Source organism: Capricornis sumatraensis, chromosome 23 (assembly GCF_032405125.1).
Source record: "Capricornis sumatraensis isolate serow.1 chromosome 23, serow.2, whole genome shotgun sequence".
NCBI classification, from domain to species: domain Eukaryota; kingdom Metazoa; phylum Chordata; class Mammalia; order Artiodactyla; family Bovidae; genus Capricornis; species Capricornis sumatraensis.
Window position 1 is genome coordinate 9920412 of NC_091091.1, and position 20911 is coordinate 9941322.

Here is a 20911-nt window from a genome sequence, read left to right on the forward strand (position 1 = left end):
GCAGTTTTACTTTTCCTTCAGCTCACCTTCCTGATCACCTGGGAACTGATTAGAAATGCATGATCTTGGACCCTACCCCCAAACTACTGATGGAAATTCTAGGGATGAGTCCCAGCAACCAGGTATTTAACAAGCCTTGCAGGTGATTCTGATGCACATGCAAGTTTGAGAACCCTGGTTCTCAACTGTGAATGCGGAAGAGAAACACCTGCTACCTGGAATCCGCGCCCAACAGATTCTGATTTAAGTGATCTGATGTGCAATTCAAGCATCAAGATTTTGTAAAGCTCTCAGTGTGCACCACTGCCTTACAGTATTTATTTTCAAATGCCAAAGGGAAGAGAAGCTCCTGACATCGCAAATATAATGCTTTCTACTTCTGGCCCAGGTCAACTTTACATGCAGGCAAAATGGACAGGCGTTACGTGATTAATATGTGGTTTCTCCCTCAAAGCTCTAAATTCACTCTTTAAGGACCTCCTAGAGTCACTTTGATATAATAGAAAGAGAGAAAAATAATTTCCTGATCCCCAAGTCCTGCCTAAATATTCATTAACCTCCTGGAGCCACATTCTCTTGTGTCTACACGAAGGATGATATTAACTCTCCACAGGGCTTTGAGTGTGATTGAAAGAGACCATGTAGATAAAAAAGGCAGAGGATCAATAATCACATCTGAACCAAAGGAGGCTTCATGGAAGGGGGAAATTTAAAAGGACAAAACTGAGTAAATTCACAAATTTCAATGTGTCTTTCTACTATAATTATTTACATTATTTTCTCATTTTATATTCCCTCACTTTTTTGTGTGTCTCCCCTCCCCTCCACCAACCTAATCATTTTTCCTGTTTTCAGTGCAGATACTTTGGTGACCCATCTGTATTTTTGGTTGAGCCATCTCGATGACACTAAGAATGGTAGTTCTAAAGACTGTGGTAGCTACATACCACTATTATGGTCTATTATTCCTTGGGGCCAAAACAAAGTTAACATGACAATTGTGTGTGTGTGTGTGTGTGTGTGTTTAACATGCTTGCCTGTTGGGCAAGCTAATCATTTAAAGCCCCTTATTCATCTCAAGATGGATGTAACAGACTTCCCTATGAGCTAAAACCCCTCAGTGCTTTGGAGCTGCCCTGTCTGATTCAGAGCATGGTGCATATTCTACCATTAAATGGAATAGTTCTTTACAAGACTTCTTTTTAAATTGTGTATTTAGTTTTCACTGTGCTGGGTCTTTGTTGCTGCAATGAACTTTCTCTAGTTGCGGTGAGCGGGGCTACTTTCTGGTTGCGCTGCACAGGCTTCTCTTTGTGGGGGCTTCTCTTGTTGCAGAGCATGGGCTCTAGGCGCGTTAGTTGCAGCACATGGGCTCAGTAGTTGTAGCTTGCGGGCCCTAGGGCGAGTGGGCTTCAGTAGGTGTGGCACGCAGGCTTAGTTGCTCTGCGGCATGTGGAATCTTCCCGGACCAGGGATCGAACCCCTATCCCCTGCACTGGCAGGCAGAGTCCTATCCACTGTACCACCAGGGAAGTCCTTTAGAAGGCTTCTTAATATAGAAGCTTGAGATGTATGGACATACCTCTGTTACCTGTTGCAACATGGGATGGTGGCCCCCTCCTACGGAACTGCTGAGCCTAACCATTCAAACACTCACCAAGTAGCCTTGGAAAGCTGGGCATGCTGTGCATCTAGAAAAAGAACAAAGGGGAAGTTTCCAAGAAAACCTGAGTGGCAAAAATGAAGTAACTCAGATGAGCCCTTGGCATGTACTCTAGCTAGCGTCTGCTGGATCAGCCCTTAGTTCAGTTCAGTTCAGTTCAGTCACTCAGTCGTGTCCGACTGTCTGCGACCCCATGAATTGCAGCACGCCAGGCCTCCCTGTCCATGACCAACTCCCGGAGTTCACTCAAACTCACGTCTATCAAGTCCGTGATGCCATCCAGCCATCACATCCTTGGTCGTCCCCTTCTCCTCCTGCCTCCAATCCCTCCCAGCATCAAAGTCTTTTCCAATGAGTCAACTCTTAGCATGAGGTGGCCAAAGTACTGGAGTTTCAGCTTTAGCATCATTCCTTCCAAAGAACACCCAGGGCTGATCTCCTTCAGAATGGACTGGTTGGATGTCCTTGCAGTCCAAGGGACTCTCAAGAGTCTTCTCCAACACCACAGTTCAAAAGCATCAATTCTTCAGCACTCAGCTTTCGTCACAGTCCAACTCTCACATCCATACATGACCACTGGAAAAACCATAGCCTTGACTAGATGGACCTTTGTTGGCAAAGTAATGTCTCTGCTTTTGAATATGCTGTCTAGGTTGGTCATAACTTTCCTTCCAAGGAGTAAGCATCTTTTAATTTCATGGCTGCAATCACCATCTGCGGTGATCTTGGAGCCCAAAAATAAAGTCTGACACTGTTTCCCCGTCTATTTCCCATGACATGATGGGACCAATCTGAAGCAGAAATTCCTTCTGGGACATGTGTCATGAACCAGAAACCAGACACTGGAGCAGAGCCAGAGGCAATGGGCTTTGGAATCAGAAGCCAAGTTTGTGCTCTAGCCCTGCCGCTTACTAGCTGTGTGACATTGTGCAGGAGACTAAACCTCCTGGAGACACATTTTCCTCACCTGTACAATGTGGGTTCTTGTGCTTGTGCTTAGTTGCTCAGTTGTGTACAACTCTTTGTGATCCCATGGACGGTAGTCTGCCAGGCTCCTGTGTCCATGGGATTCTCCAAGCTAAAATACTGGAGTGGATTACCATGCTCTGCTCCAGGGAATCCTCCCAACCCAGGATCGACCCCAGGTCTCCCACGTTGCAGGCGGATTCTTTACCATCTGAGCCACCAGGGAATAATAACTTATTTCTGGGTTATGAGGATTACTTGATAATCCATACAAAGCAACATCTAGAACACTGTGTAAGTGTGTAATAAATGTTTTTGTTTTAAGATGATATTTTGAGATAATTATCTTCTTTAACTGTAGGTCCCCTTTTCCTTCTTTTCCGTCCCCTTCCATCCAACCCCTATTTGAGCAGATCTACCTTCACAGCCTTTGTTGAGGAAGGAAAGAGACCTTGAGACTTCCCGACTTTTGTTTACAGAAGTTTGAGTCCCGGTAGACTGAGACAAGGCATCTCAGCCAGAAACAGGGAAGGAAACTGATGGGGTTTCTTTTCACCCCAAACTAGAAAGAGATTTTGTTTGGATGGAAGGAGAAGAGAAAAGAGAGAGAAGGGTGCTTCATCAGCTTTCCAGCACAGCTGTTAGGAAGAAAGTTAGACCAGAGAAGGAAGGGCCACTGAGATACCTGGACAGCTGGGAATGTAAGCAACCCAATAAAGATTCCAAAGTCTAAACCATGGGTCCAAAGAGTGGAGCTGCCAGACACCACGGACCTTGCCCCTTCCACCAGCATGGAAAGGGAACTCAGGAGCCTGCACACCCACAACCCCCACGACGCTCTCCCACCCTGTTGTTGTTGTCTAGTCGCTAAGTCTTGTCCAACTCTTGCAAACCCATGGACTATCGCCTGCCAGGCTCCTCTGCCCATGGGATTTCTCAGGCAAGAATACTGGACTGGGTTGCCATTTCCTTCTCCAGGGGATCTTCCTGACCCAGGGATCAAATGCACATTTCTTACATTGTCCGGTGCATTCTTTACCTCTGAGCCACCGGGGAAGTCCCTCTACCACTCTAAACCTTGATGATTCCAGGGAGCATTTGAAAAACATTGACCCTTAAAAAAATAAAAAGGTAGGTTTTCCATCAACTAGGGAGAATGGGCAGTGGTGGTGGTGGTGATGGTGGTATAGAAATGGAGATTAAATGGAGTTACCAAAACTAAAGTTATACTTCCCACACAATAGTGTTTGCAGATTTGTGCACCAAGATTTTTATAAAATTCCAGAATTTGCGATGTCTCAAGGCAATAGTTTAAAACATTAATTATTGTGGTCTCACTAGAAATGTTGACATAAATGCTGGTGGGGGGGGCGCGGCAATAGGAGAAAATCAGCATAAACCTCAAGAATACCTTGGAATTCGCTACCTTCAGTGTCTATCGGCATCCTTGCACTTGCTCATGAAAATTAAGTGAACCAGGATGGCTTGATGAGCAGCACACAAGAAAGATGTTCTGTAAATGTGCTTACTAGGTTGTGAGGCTGGAAGCCTCCTTTCCCCCAGCTTTTCTCCATCCCTAAAATCTTTTTTCATTTCTTTGTCAGTGCCTTTATTTTTTTTAGCTGCGTTTAAAATGTTTTTCATTATTTCTGCATGAGTAAGACTATGTGTCATTTCAGCCTCCTTGTCAGCTTCTGTTTCACTTTCATTAAGTTTGTTGATTGAGTGTGAAGGAGGAGGCACCATCATCATTTTTGGATTTTGTTCTTCTGGGCTAGATCTCTCTAGGAGCAATGCTGTGATTTCGACTGCAGTTTTGTAATGATGCTCTGGAAAGATAGGGTGAGACAAGGGAAGGCACTTTATCCCTTCTTTCTCTCTTTCTGTGGCTTCAGAGAGGCAGTAAAGAAGGGGAGGAGGATACTTATGTTTCCCCTCCCTTCACTCATTCTTTCATTTCTCATCACATGTGTTTACCAGCACTTTCTAGCTGGCGGACACTGCTTTGGGAGCTGGAGGTACAATGGACAACAAAAACAGGGCTGGTTCCTGCCCTCGTGGAGCCTATGGTCTGGTGGCAAGTTAGACCTTTTTTTTTAATTTTTAAAAATTATGTATTTATTTGGCTGTGCTGGGTCTTAGTTGTGGCACGTGAACAGTTGAGGCAAGTACAATCTAGCTCCCTGACTAGGGTTAGAACCTGGGCCCCCTGCCTTGGGAGTAAAGAGTCTTAGACACTGGACTGCCAAGAAAGTCCCAAATTTATCCTCTTAATAATTTTTTAATTTTTTTGAAATACTTCTTTATTTTGGCTGTGCTGGGTCTTAGTTTGCAGCATGTGGGATCTAGTTCCCTGACCAGGGATCGAACCTGGGCCCCCTGCATTGGGAGCTCAGAGTCTTAGCCACTGGACCACCAGGGAAGTCTTGAGACAGACTTCAATCAAACACAACATGAATTAGTGTCTAGTTACCCCTAGAGATCCAGATCTAATTGAGCTGGAGGAGGGTCCAGGCATCAGTATATTTTATAAGCTCCATAGGTAATTCTAACAGGCTTCCAGGGCTGGGAATCACTGGGCTAGGCCACACAGTTCTAATCAAGCACCAGGAAGCATTTTTATTTACCTTACAACAATGGTGAAGTTACTGAAAAGAGGTGGTATAGTAATATTTGACTATTATTATTTTTAAGAAGCTTTATTTTGAAATAATTATAGATATCCATAAAGTTGTAAGAAATAATACAGAGAGATCCTATTTCCCCTTTACCCAGTTTTCCCCAATGGTCATATGTTGCAAAACTATTGATATAATACAATATCACAGCCAAGATACTGGCACTGATACAGTCAAGTACAGAATATTTTTAACACCATAACGATCCTTCCTGTTGCCCTTTGATAGCCATGCAAATTCTCTCATATCCTCCCAAATCCTGGTGATCATTAACGTAATCTCTATACTTTTGTCATGCCTGTAATCTGGTCATTTTCAACAATGTTATAGAATGGAATCGCACAGTATTTAACCTTTTGGGATTGCCCTTTTCCTCTCAGCATAATTACCTGGAGATTCATAAAGGTTGCTGCATATATCAATAGTTTGTTCCCTTTTTCACTGAGTAGCAGTAGTCCACGGTAAGAATGTACCACAGCTAAACCATTCATACATTAGAGGACATGTAGGTTGTTTCCAGTGTTTAAAGATTATAAATGGAGCTGCTAAACATTCATCTGAATGTAAGTCTTTATTTTTCTGGGATGAAATCTCAACATTGTAATTGTTGTGTTCTATGATATTAACATGTAGAATCTGTCATGCATAAAGAAACTATCAAGTTGTTCCAGAGTGCCTGTACCATTTTACATTCCCAACATTAAAGAATGAATGATCCAGTTTTTCCTCATTCTCATCAGCAAGTAATGTCACTATTTTTTTTTTTAATTTAAACTATGCTGATAGGTGGAGAAGGCAATGGCACCCCACTCCAGTACTCTTGCCTGGAAAATCCCATGGACGGAGGAGCCTGGTAGGCTGCAGTCCATGGGGTCGCCAAGAGTCGGACACGACTGAGCGACTTCACTTTGATTTTTCACTTTCATGCATTGGAGAAAGAAATGGGAACCCACTCCAGTGTTCTTGCCTCGAGAATCCCATGGACAGAGGAGCCTGGTGGGCTACAGTCCTTGGGGTCAAAAAGAGTCAGACACGACTGAAGTGACTTAGCAGCAGCAGCATTCTGATAGGTATGTAGTAATATCTTGCTGTGGTTTTAATTTGCATTTTCCTAATGACTAATGTGGAGAAGGCAATGGCACCCCAATCCAGTACTCTTGCCTGGAAAATCCCATGGACGGAGAAGCCTGGTAGGCTGCAGTCCATGGGGTAGCTAAGAGTCGGACACGACTGAGCGGCTTCACCTTCATTTTTCACTTTCATGCATTGGAGAAGGAAATGGCAACCCACTCCAGTGTTCTTGCCTGGAGAATCCCAGGGATGGGGGAGCCTGGTGGGCTGCCATCTATGGGGTTGCACAGAGTCGGACACGACTGAAGTGACTTAGCAGCAGCAATGACTAATGAGCCAAGCATCCTTTTGTGTGCTTACTTGCCTTTCGAATATGCTCTTTGGTGCAGAGTTTCTTCATGTCTTTTCTAATTAGAGTGTTAGATTTTAATGTTAGGTTTGAGAGTTCCCTTTTATATTCCAGATACTAGTCCTTTTTGTTGAATATGTGGTTTGGAAATACCTTTTGCCATTCTGCAACTTGTTTTTCATCCTCTTAACAGAGTCTTGCAGAGCAAAAGTTTCTAACTGTGATGAAGTCTAATTTTTTTCCTTTTATGAATCATGCTTTTGGTGTCAAGTATAACTCTGCCTAGTCCAAGATCATGAAGAATTTCTCCTATGTGTTTTACTAAAAGTTTTATAGTTTTCTTTTCTACATTTAACTTTTATAAACCATTTTGAGTTAATTTTTTTGTAAAATGTGAGTTTGGAGTCAAGGTTCATTTTTTCCCCCTATGAATTGTTCAACATCATTTGTTCAAAATGCTGTCTTTACTCCATGGGACTTCTTTTACATCAGTGTCAAAACATCATTTGTGCACATTTGTGTGAGCCGAACTCTGGGTCTTTCTGTTCTGTTCCATCAATCTGCAAGTCTATTCCTCTGCCAGTACCACAGTCTTGACTATAGTGGCTATATAATAAGTACTGAGCCTAGGTAGAAGGATATATTTCCTCTTAGTTAATAATACAAGTCAAGAGAAAATATGGATAGACTCTACAATGGCAACAGTTATTCTAGACAGAAGCTTTGCTATTTACAGATAGCTCTCTGTCCCTAATACATTATTTCTGATAAAGTGAAGTGTGATAGGCAAAATTTCTCCATGCCGGTGATTTTATTTTATGAGAGGCCTGTGTCTGTGTGAATGTTCAGTTGCTTCAGTTGTGTCTTTGCGACCCTATTGATGGACCTAGATATTATCATACTAAGTGAAGTCAGATAGATAAATACCGTATGATATCACTTATATGTGGAATCTAAAATATGACACAAATGAACATATATATATATGAGACAGAAACAGAGAACTGGCGGTTGCAAAGGGGAGGGGGAGGGGAGGGAAGGACTGGGAGTTCTGGGTTAGCAGATGCAAACTATTATATATAGGATGGATAAACAGCAGGGTTCTACTGTATAACACAGGGAACTATATTCAATACTCATAATGGAGAAGAATATTTTAGAAAAATGTACATATATGTATCTGTGTATAACTGAATCACTTTGCTGTATAGCAAAAATGAACACAACATTGTAAATCAACTATCAGTTCAGTTCAGTTACTCAGTCGTGTCCAACTCTTTGCCACCCCATGAATCGCAGCATGCCAGGCCTCCCTGTTCATCATCATCTCCCGGAGTTCACTCAGACTCATGTCCATTGAGTCCGTGATGCCATCCAGCCATCTCATCCTCGGTCGTCCCTTTCTCCTACTGCCCCCGATCCCTCCCAGCATCGAGTCTTTTCCAATGAGTCAACTCTTTGCCTGAGGTGGCCAAAGTACTGGAGTTTCAGCTTCAGCATCATTCCCTCCAAAGAAATCCCAGGGTTGATCTCCTTCAGAATGGACTGGTTGGATCTCCTTGCAGTCCAAGGGACTCTCAAGAGTCTTCTCCAACACCACAGTTCAAAAGCATCAATTCTTCGGCACTCAGCCTTCTTCACAGTCCAACTCTCGCATCCATACATGACCACAGGAAAAACCATAGCCTTGACTAGACGGACCTTAATCGGCAAAGTAATGTCTCTGCTTTTGAATATGCTATCTAGGTTGGTCATAACTTTTCTTCCAAGGAGTAAGCTATACTTTAATAAATTTCCTTTAAAAAGGAATTTAAACCTTTAGTTAACCAAAGGAAGCCTATGAATGAAATTGTGCCACAAATCAAAAGGGTATTAACTGAAAGAGAAGTCCTGATGCTGATGGGGGGACAGTGAAGATAGCAGGGACCCCTGCCCCACTGCAGAAAGAATATTCAAGACCAGAGGCACAGAAGAGCAGGCAAGGTGTGGCTTACTTGAGAGAAAATAAAACCTTTCCCAGCAGGGGAGCCACCAAACAAGAACTTCATAGTGTTAACAAGTGGTAGATTTTAACAGAGAAATGGCACTTTCCCTCAAGTAAGCAGCCTGAAGTAACCCACAATAAGTAGTAGACACCCTACAGCTATCAAAAAAATTCTGATATTGGCACCTGGGTGACAGACATTCATGTTTAGGTAAGAAAACTGTTAAAATGTATTCACGATGCCACTTTCCTTTACTTGGTGCAGTTTGCCCAGGTATTAGGATTTACCTCTCAGGTGCTATTGTTAGATCAAGAAGCCTATTCTACACGTGTTATAACATCTATATGTATAATAAGTCTATTATACATGTAATATAAATAATAAGTTGTTATTCAACAAAAGTGTTTGTCACTCAGTCCTGTCCGACTCTTTGTGACCCCATGGACTGTAGCCTGCCAGGCTCCTCTGTCCATGGAATTCTCCAGGCAAGAATACTGGAGTGGGTTGCCATTTCCTTCTCCAGGGGATCTTCCCAAGCCAGAGATGGGACACGGTTCTCCTGCACTGCAGGCAGACCCTCTGCCCACTGAGCCACCGGGGAAGGCCTGCCTCTCACATCTCCCCAGGCGGTTCTAATATACAGTCAACGATGCCCATTTCTGCCTGTAGTTTTCATGTGCATTATTGACTGAACATTAGAACCGCTTGGGGAGATGTGAGAAGTATACATGCCAGGGGGCCCACTTTCAAAAATTCTCATTCAGTGAGTCCAAGAAAGGTCCAAATTTGAATATTATTTTCTAGAGAGACATGACCATACACTGGCTTCCCGAAACGGAATTACTAGGCATAAAAGGAAATGATCAGCTGTTGTCAGGTTGCCGTCAAACCTGTGGAGCTGTAAACCTTTAAAGTTCCCAACCTTGCTACTTTTCCCCATCATTTGGAAACTCATAAAAATCTTGAGGTCTAGCTGCACCCACACCAATAAAATCAAAACTCTGGAAAAGGAATTTAGGCATCAGCTTTAAAATATTTATAGACAAGGTCCAGAGTCAAGATTTAAATGAGTGGCTTTATTATTAGAGATGCTCCACAAGAATTAGAACAGGCAGTCCTTAGGTGTTGGTCCTTACAGAAACTGATTGATCAAAACATTTCTTTAAACTTCTAATCCTCATTGCTTCAGTTCTATTAGCTATCACTATTCACCTAGGGTTTTTAAAAGGCACTGGTTGCCTAAATGTACTGGTCATTTTAATACCCATCATCTGAGACAGTATTCTCAATGTATGGAGGCTTTTTTACAAATTCATCAGGATTCTGTTGTGGCTAAGTTGTGAAGCACAATTATCTCAGCATTGACCTAAATTAGACCTCTAGCAGGGAATTTCAAGACTATAATTTACTGCATGCTTGTGCAGTTAAAGGACAGAACTGTTTTATGAAATAGGCAGTAATGAATACAAGACGTCTCATTTTAAACAAACAGATATTGTTAAACACATGACCGTAATTAATGAATTTGCTAACAGTTCACTATTTTTAGGAACAACAAGCTAAGCATAGCACTAAATCTGTGACACAGTTTCCAAATTTAAAAAGAAATATTTCTTTGTAAGCAAATAATTTTTTTTTTAATAGTAGAAAGCCGTTTTCCACGGGCATTATTCAGAGTTACTTTGTTTTGTTTTGTTTTGTTTTTTTCAGAGCAGTCAACACATTTTATAATATCCCTGAAAATCATTTTAAACTCAATTTCTTCCAATGCATGGACAAACCATAAATATAGCTTTGAGTACAGCAGTGAAAGGAAAACAGCGTCACATTCATGAAGATATCTGATAACCTGAATTTCAAATTTAAAGAAAGAGAAACAGATAGAAATGCACTCAGTTTTCATGTTTACCTTTAACATGCATGGCCCTAAGCAAAACTTGGAAGTAAATGTAGATTGGTTTGTAGTTTTCCTACGCTTCTGGGAGCCTAATCAGTTGCTTTGAGCCTTTTTTTCCCCTGCTTCTCCTCTTCTTGTCAGAGCTGATAGCCTCCCCTCTCAAATCTTACCTCTAAAAAGAAATCAAATCTGTATTGTTTATTTGTTCCTTAATAGAAATGTTCTTTCTAATAAAAGCCCTCCCAAGGATATTAGCATTTTAAGATCTTCTTCATTATTCTTATAACAATAATAATGGTAGTGGTTGTTGTTAAAAAGGAACAGTCATACCCTGAAGGAAATGAGTTAGAATAATATTGAATCAGGAAATTTTTTTGTGCTCCCAGCTAGAGTTGCTTGGAAAAAGAAAAAAAAAAAAAAACCATTATATATACTTACATCTTAAAGAGAAAAAGGAATTACTATACAAATGCCTTGTTGTGCCAAAAGGAGGAAAAATGAATTTAGAATGTGCCTGTGTGTGTGTGTGTGTACACACACACACACACACACATATATAGATTTAAAGATGCTTCTCAGACTACCATCTAGAATGCATGACTCAGAGAAAAGAGATCTGGGAGCTCAGAGAAGCAACCACTATTATGAATTCATAGAGGTGGTGATGATTCCATGGAGATGGCAGGATACAAACTAGACATTTATGGGATGGAAAATTTCATTTAACAGTTCAGTCCATCTGTACATTTGATTTCATGCAGACTGAACATCTAGATGATTGACTTATTAAACCTATGACAAAATGAATTTTAGGCTTTTGTTGTTTTTGCTTTAAGAGATGACATGTTGGAAAAAATTGAGGAACTATTTCCTCAGAGGCAGAGATCTTTTGACATGAGGAGATATTAAAGAAGTGAATTTTAAGATGCTTCAAAGAAAGAAAAACAGAGATGGAAATGCACTTGATTTTAATTTTTTTACCTTTAACATGGATGGCCCTAAGCAAACTGGGAAGTATATCTAGATTGGTTTGTAGCTTCCCTACCCTTCTGGGAGCCTAATCAGTTGCTTAGGTAAGACTATGCTTTAAGCTTAGTAGTTTAATACATTTCAATTCTTACTGCCTTCTCCTTTAGTTTGCACGTAAATTACCTCCTTGTATAACTTCACGCTCTTCTCCAGACTTCTCCAAGATTATTTAATGACCTACCTTTTTCTCTTCTACCTTCACTGACAATATCACCTCTACTTCTGAGTCACTCTCTAAACTCTGCAGTCTGACCACTGCTACCACCATCCTGACAACATTATTCTTTATAAAAGAATGTTCAGGGTTATCTCTCTAGAAATGTTAATTTAAACCAAGGCTCATTTCTATCTCCCCCTTTCAGTCCACCCCCTGAGGAGACGTCTCTGCCTCACTGTCTAATTCTAGCTGAGGAAGGACTGTAGGTTAAAATGAATTAGTAAGAATGAAGATACTTTTAGCAAAATTTTAAAATATTATTCCTCTATATGTTGTATCTATGAATAATCAAATTATTAATTGCATTTGTGATAAGCATATGTGGGACAATCATGAGGCAAGGGTTGCCTGAAGGACTGTCCTGTTATGAGTAGCCAATGAAGGAGCAAGTATGAAGTTCTCCTTCTATCCCACCCAGGCTCAGAACATCACTGCTGTTTCTACGCCCAGACATTGCAGTGTTACTGCATATAGCTTTGTCTGAGTACAGCAGTGAAAGTTTACGCCGAGAATTATTCCGGGGACCCTCACTGTCAACGTTACACAATTTGATCCCACTCCATCGTGAGGAGTTTGTCTCTCTCTTTCTCTTTTCCATCTGAAACTCTGGCTAAAGGAAACAGTCATGGCCCAAATATCTGGCATATTTTCCCATCTTTAGGTCTCTGCTTAGTATTGACTCCACCTATAATGTCTAGCCCTATCATTTCTACCCATCCTTCAAGCCCAGCTCAACTCTTTAATGGGTAAGTGAACAGAGGCTTGAGGACAGTCTTGATCACAGTCACATAGCCTAGCTTCTCTGTATGGCCTGAAGTCTGCCAGCAGTGCTGCCCTTTGAACATATCACCGCTACACATTTTTAATCAGCATTCGTGGCAATTCCCATAGCTTCATTTACCAAATGTCAAAGGGAAATATGTACCCAAAGTTCCCATACCCAAACCATAAAGTGCTTTTGCAAACATAGCAGTAATCAAAAAGTGCTCACATTTCCCTTCTGAGCTACAAAATCAATGTCCTGCCTGCCCCCCTCCCCTCAGCTCTATGTTTTCAACTTTCTCCTCTCTCTCTCTTGCTCATTTACTGATTTTAGTACCTTTCCTGCTAACTATTCTGTGTGACATAATCCTATAGGGAATCAAGCTGATGCTTCCAATTAGATTCATTACAAGTTCCCTTAAGAAGCGATTAGAAAGACAGAATCCCAAGTGGCAGATTCCCTCAGCAATCCCAGCATCATTGTCGGGGTGCTTGCCAACACCAGACCAGGTTTTAAATACCACACTTACCACTCTATCACCAAGGGATCCTGGGAAGCTTGTAAAATTGGGAGTGCAATTGTGCTTTACTGGAAGCCCTCATGTGGTGATAACAAAGAAAGGAGAAATGTGAAAGCCTCATGGATAGGTAGTTCGGAGTGGTGGTTAATCAGTGCATGTCCCTGTAGTCAGTGATGCTGGGCTTAAACTTCAGTGACACGACCCACTAGCTATAAGAGTTGGGATTACTTAACTTCTCTGAGTCTCTGTAAAATGGGTATAATGATAGCACTTTGGAGAATTAATGAAGTCTGCACAAAGGTTGGTATATAGTATTCAAATAAATAAAACCTACTCATCACCATGAAAAGTGATAATCTAGGGAATCATGAATTGCCTCTGATTCCAAAACCATGACCTTTCAGTTGCAAAGCTATTTGTAATCACTTCAGACAATAAGGAAGATGGAAAAAAGGGAAGGAAATGGGAAAGAGGTTTGCCTATTTTTGTGACTCCAGGCTCTCACTGTTGCCCAACTCTTTATATAATTGAGATAATATTCTGAAAATATTTCTCTTTACTTTCCTTTATAAATCTGGTTCCCTGCAGCCATTCCACTAGTAGAGCCTGAGGAAATCCTTAATCAGAATAGAGGAAAATATGATGTGAGTGAATTCCTCCTTTTAGCCTGATGGGTTGTGGGGAAAAACAAAAATAAAGAAAAAACCATAACAGGAAAAAGGACAAGCATTATGCCTCCTGTATATTGTCACCCTGCTTATTTAAATTACATGCAGAGTACATCATGTGAAATATTGGGCTGGATGAATCTCAAGCTGGAATCAAGATGGCCGGGGTAACAAGAACCTTAGATATGCAGATTGATTTCATTCTAATGCCAGAAAATGAAGAGGAACTAAAAAGCCTCCTAATGAGGGTGAAAGAGGAGAGTGAAAAAGCTGACTCAAAACTTAGCATTCAAAAACTAAGATCATGGCATCCAGTCCCATCACTTCATGGGGAAAAAGTGGAAGCAGTGACAGATTTTATTTTCACGGGCTCCAAAATCACTGCAGATGGTGAATGCAGCCGTGAAATTAAAAGACGCTTTCTCCTTGGAAGGAAAGCTATGCCAAACCTAGACAGCATATTGAAAACCAGAAACATCACTTTGCCAACAAAGGTACATATAGTCAAAGATATGGTTTTTTCAGTAGTCGTGTATGGATGTGAGAGTTGGACCATAAAGAAGGCTGCTGCTGCTGCTAAGTCACTTCAGTCATGTCCAACTCTGTGCAACCCCATAGATGGCAGCCCACCAGGTTCCCCCATCCCTGGGATTCTCCAGGCAAGAATGCTGGAGTGGGTTGCCATTTCCTTCTCCAATGCATGAAAGTAGAAAGTGAAAGTGAAGTCGCTCAGTCGTGCCCAACTCTTAGCAACCCCATGGACTGCAGCCTACCAGGCTCCTCTGTCCATGGGATTTTCCAGGCAAGAGTACTGGAGTGGGTTGCCATTGCCTTCTCCTTAAAGAAGGATGAGCACTAAAGAATTGATGCTTTCAAATTGTGGTGCTGGAGAAGATTCTTGAGAGTCCCTTGGACAGCAAAGAGATCAAACCGGTCAATCCTGAAGGAAATCAACCCTGAATATTCATTGGAAGGACTTATGCTGAACCTGAAGCTCCAGTACTTTGGCTACTTGATGTGAAAAGCAAAATCACTGCAAAAGACCCCAAAGCTGGGAAAGATTGAGGGCAAGAGAAAAAGGGGGCGACAGAAGATGAGATGGTTGGATGGCATCACTGGCTTGACGGACATGAGTTTGAACAAAGTCTGGGAGATAATGAAGGACAGGGAAGCCTGGCATGCTACAGCCCATGGGGTCGCAAAGAGTCAGACACAACTTAGCAACTAAACAACAACATCATGCACCCTCAAGGTCACAATCTGGAATAGGAGGGAAGGAGAGACAAAACATAAGCTGGTAGAGAGCCAGACTCAGAAGCAGAGGGAATTGTACCACAATTTGTTTAGAACTGAGAGGAAACTGCCATATAGAATGTCCTCACCATACAGAACTACCACAGTACAATGAAGATGGCAAGGTGTTACAGTTCAGCAGAGAGAGGACCTGTGTGCCCCTTTCCATACCTGCTTTGGCTCTTAAGTGTCAGAGTTCCAAGAATTCCCACAGTACCCTGTGCGAGACATGCTAAGTAACAGAATTGGCAGCCTTGAGAACAGCTATGGTAGGGCCTCAGGGTTAGGTGTGACATAACCCTAAAATTGAGGCTAGAGGGGAGATGCCTCTCAGTCAGGGGTCAGAGAGAAGTCCTGACTGATACTTGATGAAACTGTTCACCTTAGATTGGGACTTGAGCCCATGTGCCAGAACTCAAGCCTGGTCAAAACCCAGCTTGGGACGCTAACCCACATGGCCAGGACTCGAACTCAGCCAAACCCCACAGTCTTCCAACTTAGATCACATGCCTGGTTCAGGACCTATTGAAGCTCAGGCTCTTGATGTCTCACGGCAGAAAGAATTCAGTGAGAGACAAAGTGATAGGTAAGAAGTGGATTTATTTAGAGAGAAACACACACCACAGATAAAGAGTGTAGACTGTCGCAAAGGATAAGTGTGGCTATAAAATGTGGTGTGGTTAGTTTCTATGGGCTGGCTAACTTCAAAGGCTAATGAATGGGAGGATTATTCTGACCATTTTGGGGAAAGGGCAGAGATTTCCAGGAACTGGGTCACCACCCACTTTCTGGTCTTTGATGGTCAGCCTTGGAGCTGTCATGGTGCCTCTGGGTATGTCATTTAGCTTGCTGATGTGTTACAATGAGGGTAAAAGTGAAGAGGAACTAAAAAGCCTCTTGATGAAAGTGAAAGAGGAGAGTGAAAAAGTTGGCTTAAAGCTCAACATTCAGAAAACTAAGATCATGGCATCTGGTCCCATCACTTCATGGGAAATAGATGGGGAAACAGTGGAAACAGAGTCAGACTTTATTTTTTTGGGCTCCAAAATCATTGCAGATGGTGACTGCAGCCATGAAATTAAAAGACGCTTACTCCTTGGAAGAAAAGTTATGGCCAACCTAGACAGTATATGCAAAAGCAGGGACATTACTTTGCCGACTAAGGTCCATCTAGTCAAGGCTATGGTTTTTCCTGTGGTCATGTATGGATGCGAGAGTTGGACTGTGAAGAAAGCTGAGCGCCAAAGAATTGATGCTTTTGAACTGTGGTGTTGGAGAAGACTCTTGAGAGTCCCTTGGACTGCAAGGACATCCAACCAGTCCATTCTGAAGGAGATCAGCCCTGGGATTTCTTTGGAAGGAATGATGCTAAAGCTGAAGCTCCAGTACTTTGGCCACCTCATGCGAAGAGTTGACTCATTGGAACAGACTCTGATGCTGGGAGGGATTGGGGGTAGGAGGAGAAAGGGACGACAGAGGATGAGATGGCTGGATGGCATCACTAACTCGATGAACGTGAATCTGAGTGAACTCCAGGAGTTGGTGATGGACAGGGAGGCCTGGCGTGCTGCGATTCATGGTGTCACAAAGAGTCAGACACGACTGAGTGACTGAACTGAACTGAACTGATACTGAGGATCAAATCTAGTCAAAGTTGACTTGTCTGCCATCTTGGAGCCATTTGGTTCTAATCAGTATATGTTGTGTCCTCAGGCTATGCTATTCTTTTAAATGTGCCCTGCTCCCTTCCCTCCTGTTTCCTTAGGGTCTGTGCTCCTGACAGATATAGGGCGGAGTGGGTCTAACTGAACCAAAGAACAACATTGAACTTAGGGAAGCATCATTCTGAGACTCCAGAAACCTGATCAGCTGCCCTGCTGCAGAGGCACAGGTCAGAAGAGGACCTGTACTTAGACGAAAGCCCATTTCTCTTGTCATAATGGGGTGCAGATGTCCGATACCATGCTGACAGAGAAGTGGGAAATGAATAGAGAGGAAACTGAAAAATTGGCTCACCTCCCCTCTTTGGAAAATAATTTTGCCCCAAGAAAAATCTGGCCTTTACTCTGGGAGGTAATACCTAAATCATTGGAATGTCCTGCCTGATAAGAGTGTCTGTTTACCCTGGGAGCCTTAAGGGCACACAAGATAATCTATGCTAACAATGTGATTTATGGTTGGGGCTTTGGGCCACCCCATCAGCACTACCTCTGGAGAGGCTGGAAACTAAGATGCAGGTGGTCAATCATATCTATGTGACTGAACCCCAGTAAAAACAGTGGTTGCTGTGGCTCAAGTGAGCTTCCCTGGCTGACAACACTCTGTGCGGATTGTTATATGTCACTGCTGGGAGAAGTTAGCCCTGTCAGAGACTCCTCTGGGAGATGGCAATTGGAAGGTTTGTGTTTGGAACTCTCCTGGACTCAGACCCCAGGCATTGCTTTCCTTGGTCAATTTCAATCTGTAAACGTTCGCTGTAATAAACCATCATCATGAGTATAACAATGTTGAGTGAGTTCTATAAATATTCTAATGAATTATTGAAATTGAAGGTGGTCTTGAGGACTCTCGACGTCCACACACTTCAAGGAAACTGAGTCACCTGGCACAGTCAGTGAGGAAAATCTCATCCATTAGAGAAATAAAGAAGCCTTATTGGTCTTGTCAACTTTGAGTGACACTTTGTAAATACATGAACCTACTACCAAAGCAAGTAAGGTCTCTTTACCACTCCAAATGAAACATGGATGAAGAAATCAGGACTGGTAAGTCCTTCTTCCCGCAGAGTAAGGAAGACGACATGAGAAGCGCCTTCAAATGTTTTAAAGCTGTCATGTGAGAAAAGAACTAGAATTAGCTTGTCGGGCGAAAGAGGTTATATAAAGTCCAGCAGAGGAAAGTTACGGAAGGCCAGGTTTTGGTTTATTCTAAGACAAACTTAGTGGCAACAAGAGGCCTCCAAAAACAGATGGGGCTGGCTCAAAGACGGGTGGCTCAAAGATCCACCATCAGAGATCTAGAAGTGGAGGCTGGATGACCCCTTGAACTGATTTTGTGTAAGAGGCGAGAGTTGACTCAAATGTTCTTTAAGATGCGATCCAAGTTAAGAGGCTATGATTGGGATGTAAGAGAATGTGGCAAAAAGGTGAGTCTATATATGGGTATATTATTCTTTCAACTTTTCTGTAGGTTTGAAATTTTTTTAAGTTGAAAAACAAACAAAGAAGGAAACTACTTGGTGGCTAAAAATCTTCAATCATTCTAGAAAGAAACAGAAAATTTTGTTTGTTTGTTTCAACATGTTAAGTTTAGACTCAAGGATAATGGGTATTCCATCTGACAAAAATATATATGATAGTACCTGCATTTTGGCATTACTGACACATCTTGATATTAAGTCCATTTGTAGTTAGTGAGTGCTATGTGGACTGAATTACATCTCCCCCACATTTATGTGTTGAAATTTTAATCCCCAAGGTGAATTTATCTGAAGTTAGAAATATCTACAGAGGCAGAGAAAGCATTAACAGCGGCATTTTGGGAGACAGATTTTGGAGTGCTTCCTTGCAAGCACACAGTGGAGAGCAAGTGATGGTGGCAGGAATGACTGCAGGACTGACTGAAGAACCTCTCGTCATAGCAGGAAATAGCAAGAGAAAATCGGGAGCCTTGTAGATAAACCCCCTATATGAAGTAAGAATGACCCAGGTGGGCAACTATTGTTGAACACAAGCTTTTGTATATATATTAACAGCTGAAGACACAAGATTCAAATTTTACTATGGCAAAAATCTTACCAGTTCAGAACTGTAAACAGGATAAATTGCATCTTAGGAAACAAAATGATTTTTCTGCTCTTTGCTGGAGCAGCACCATCTGCCGGACTTGCTCAAAATGCAGATTCTCCAATCCTGAAGAAACTAAACAAAGTCACCAGACTTGTCTAGCTGCTCTTTTCTAGACCCTAACATCCCTTTTCTGTTTCCTATCTTTGGCTGACACTTCCTTCCTGCGCTCATAAATATAGATGTCCTATTTATACTTCACATTTTCATTGGGTTTCCTAGAGATTTGTTACCCATACGTAAGGTATGCTATGGAGAATGAATGCAGGGAATCTACTAGAGAATTTTAAATAAGAAAATTAGTCTTTGGGGGGATTCCCTGGCAGTCCAGTGATTAGGACTCAGCACTTTCACTGCTGTGGCCTGGGTTCAATCCCCAGTCAGGGAACTAAGACCCAGAAAGCTGAACGGTGTGGTCAAAAAAAATTACTCTTTAATTTTGCTGGGCAATCCTTGAAAAGTGGAGCAAATAAAATATATACTGCTCCTTAAGCTCGATTCTTTTCCCAAAAGCAGCAGTGTGAGTATGTAAATGCTGACTAACTTGCCTAATTTCCTGTCTCTACATTTAACACACTGAACAGATTCTAGGCTCCAAATATCCTTTCTTCTCTTACTGCACCTTTATACGCTTCAAGCTCCCCAGACTCTGAGATGAATCCTGACCCCAGCCAGAGGATGTTTAACAAGCTTACTCAATACTAAAGCTATTGCTATTTCAACCTTCATCTTTACCCTGGTTCTAGTAGACAGACCTCTGCCTTGTGGCTAACATTACTTCCCATAGCTCAGTCTTCAGTCCCCATACCGAGCTCGGCCTATTTTCCCTTATGCTTGTGTCACTTTCTTGCTTATTTGCTCAGCTCTCCCATTTCCAGGGCTGTCAGGGTGGAAATCGTTGGGAAAGAAATCAGGAAGGATATAGAGCAGTACACTGCAGAGCTGAGCTCTCTGAGGAGCCCACTCTGAGATGGAGATTAGCATGTGGCAAGGGAAGAGAGGGGAGCCAGTGGGACAGAGACAGAAGTCCAGTTATTAATTCAGTCTCAAATAAAGCCTGAACTGATCCTGTGGGGAGTTCTGAAAATGAGATTATGACTTCACAGGTCACTTGGCAAGAGGGCCAAACCTTCATACGTCTAGTCCATTAGCCACTGGATGTGGGCCGCCAGCAGGAAGCATGACCTCAGGCAAGGGGTGTGTTTCAGCTCAGACCCAAGGGGGTCAACCCAGAGGGCATTTTTCCAGAAGCACTCCTAGCGGCTAGGAGAATAAGTCCTAAAGAGATTTTAGTCAGTCAGTCAGCTCAGTCATGTCCAACTCTTTGCAACCCCATGGACTGCAGCACGCCAGGCTTCCCTGTCCATCACCAACTCCCGGAGCTTACTCAAACTCATGTCCATCGAGTCGGTGATGCCATCCAACCATGTCATCCTCTGTTGTCCCCTTCTTCCACCTTCAATCTTTCCTAGCATCAGGATCTTTTCAAATGAGTCAGTTCTTCACATCAGGTGGCCAAGGTATTAGAGTTTCAGCTTCATCATCAGTCCTTCCAAAGAATACTCAAGATTGATCTCCTTTAGGATGGAGTAGTTGGATCTCCTTGCAGTCCAAGGGACTCTCAAGAGTCTTCTCCAACACCGCAGTTCAAAAGCATCAATTCTTTGGCACTCAGCTTTCTTTATGGTCCAACTCTCACATCCATACATGACCACTGGAAAAACCATAGCTTTGACTAGATGGACCTTTGTTGGCAAAGTAAGGAAAGAGACTTAGTCTTTCCTAAAGCAGAATGTCTTTCCTGAAGAGAGATCTGGACCAGTATCCCAGTGCCCTCCAACCCTACACCCCCATGAAGTGCCATGCAGAGACCTTTTTTTTTCTAAATCCCACTTCCAATTTGGAAGTCACTCTGAATCCTGATCCCAAACACAAGAAGGATTAATCCTTTCATGACAAGCAACCAA

General features: G+C 42.3%; 2 non-coding genes across 2 annotated transcripts; one reads left to right on the forward strand and one right to left on the reverse strand.

Annotated features, from left to right (window-relative positions):
* Positions 1-4978: 4978 nt before the first annotated feature.
* TRNAG-CCC (transfer RNA glycine (anticodon CCC)) lies at positions 4979-5051 on the reverse strand. The gene has a single exon. It is a non-coding gene; the product is annotated as a tRNA-Gly (tRNA).
* A 14209-nt stretch (positions 5052-19260) lies between these two features.
* On the forward strand, positions 19261-19332 carry TRNAE-UUC (transfer RNA glutamic acid (anticodon UUC)). Its single transcript has one exon. It is a non-coding gene; the product is annotated as a tRNA-Glu (tRNA).
* The last annotated feature ends 1579 nt before the right edge of the window (positions 19333-20911 follow it).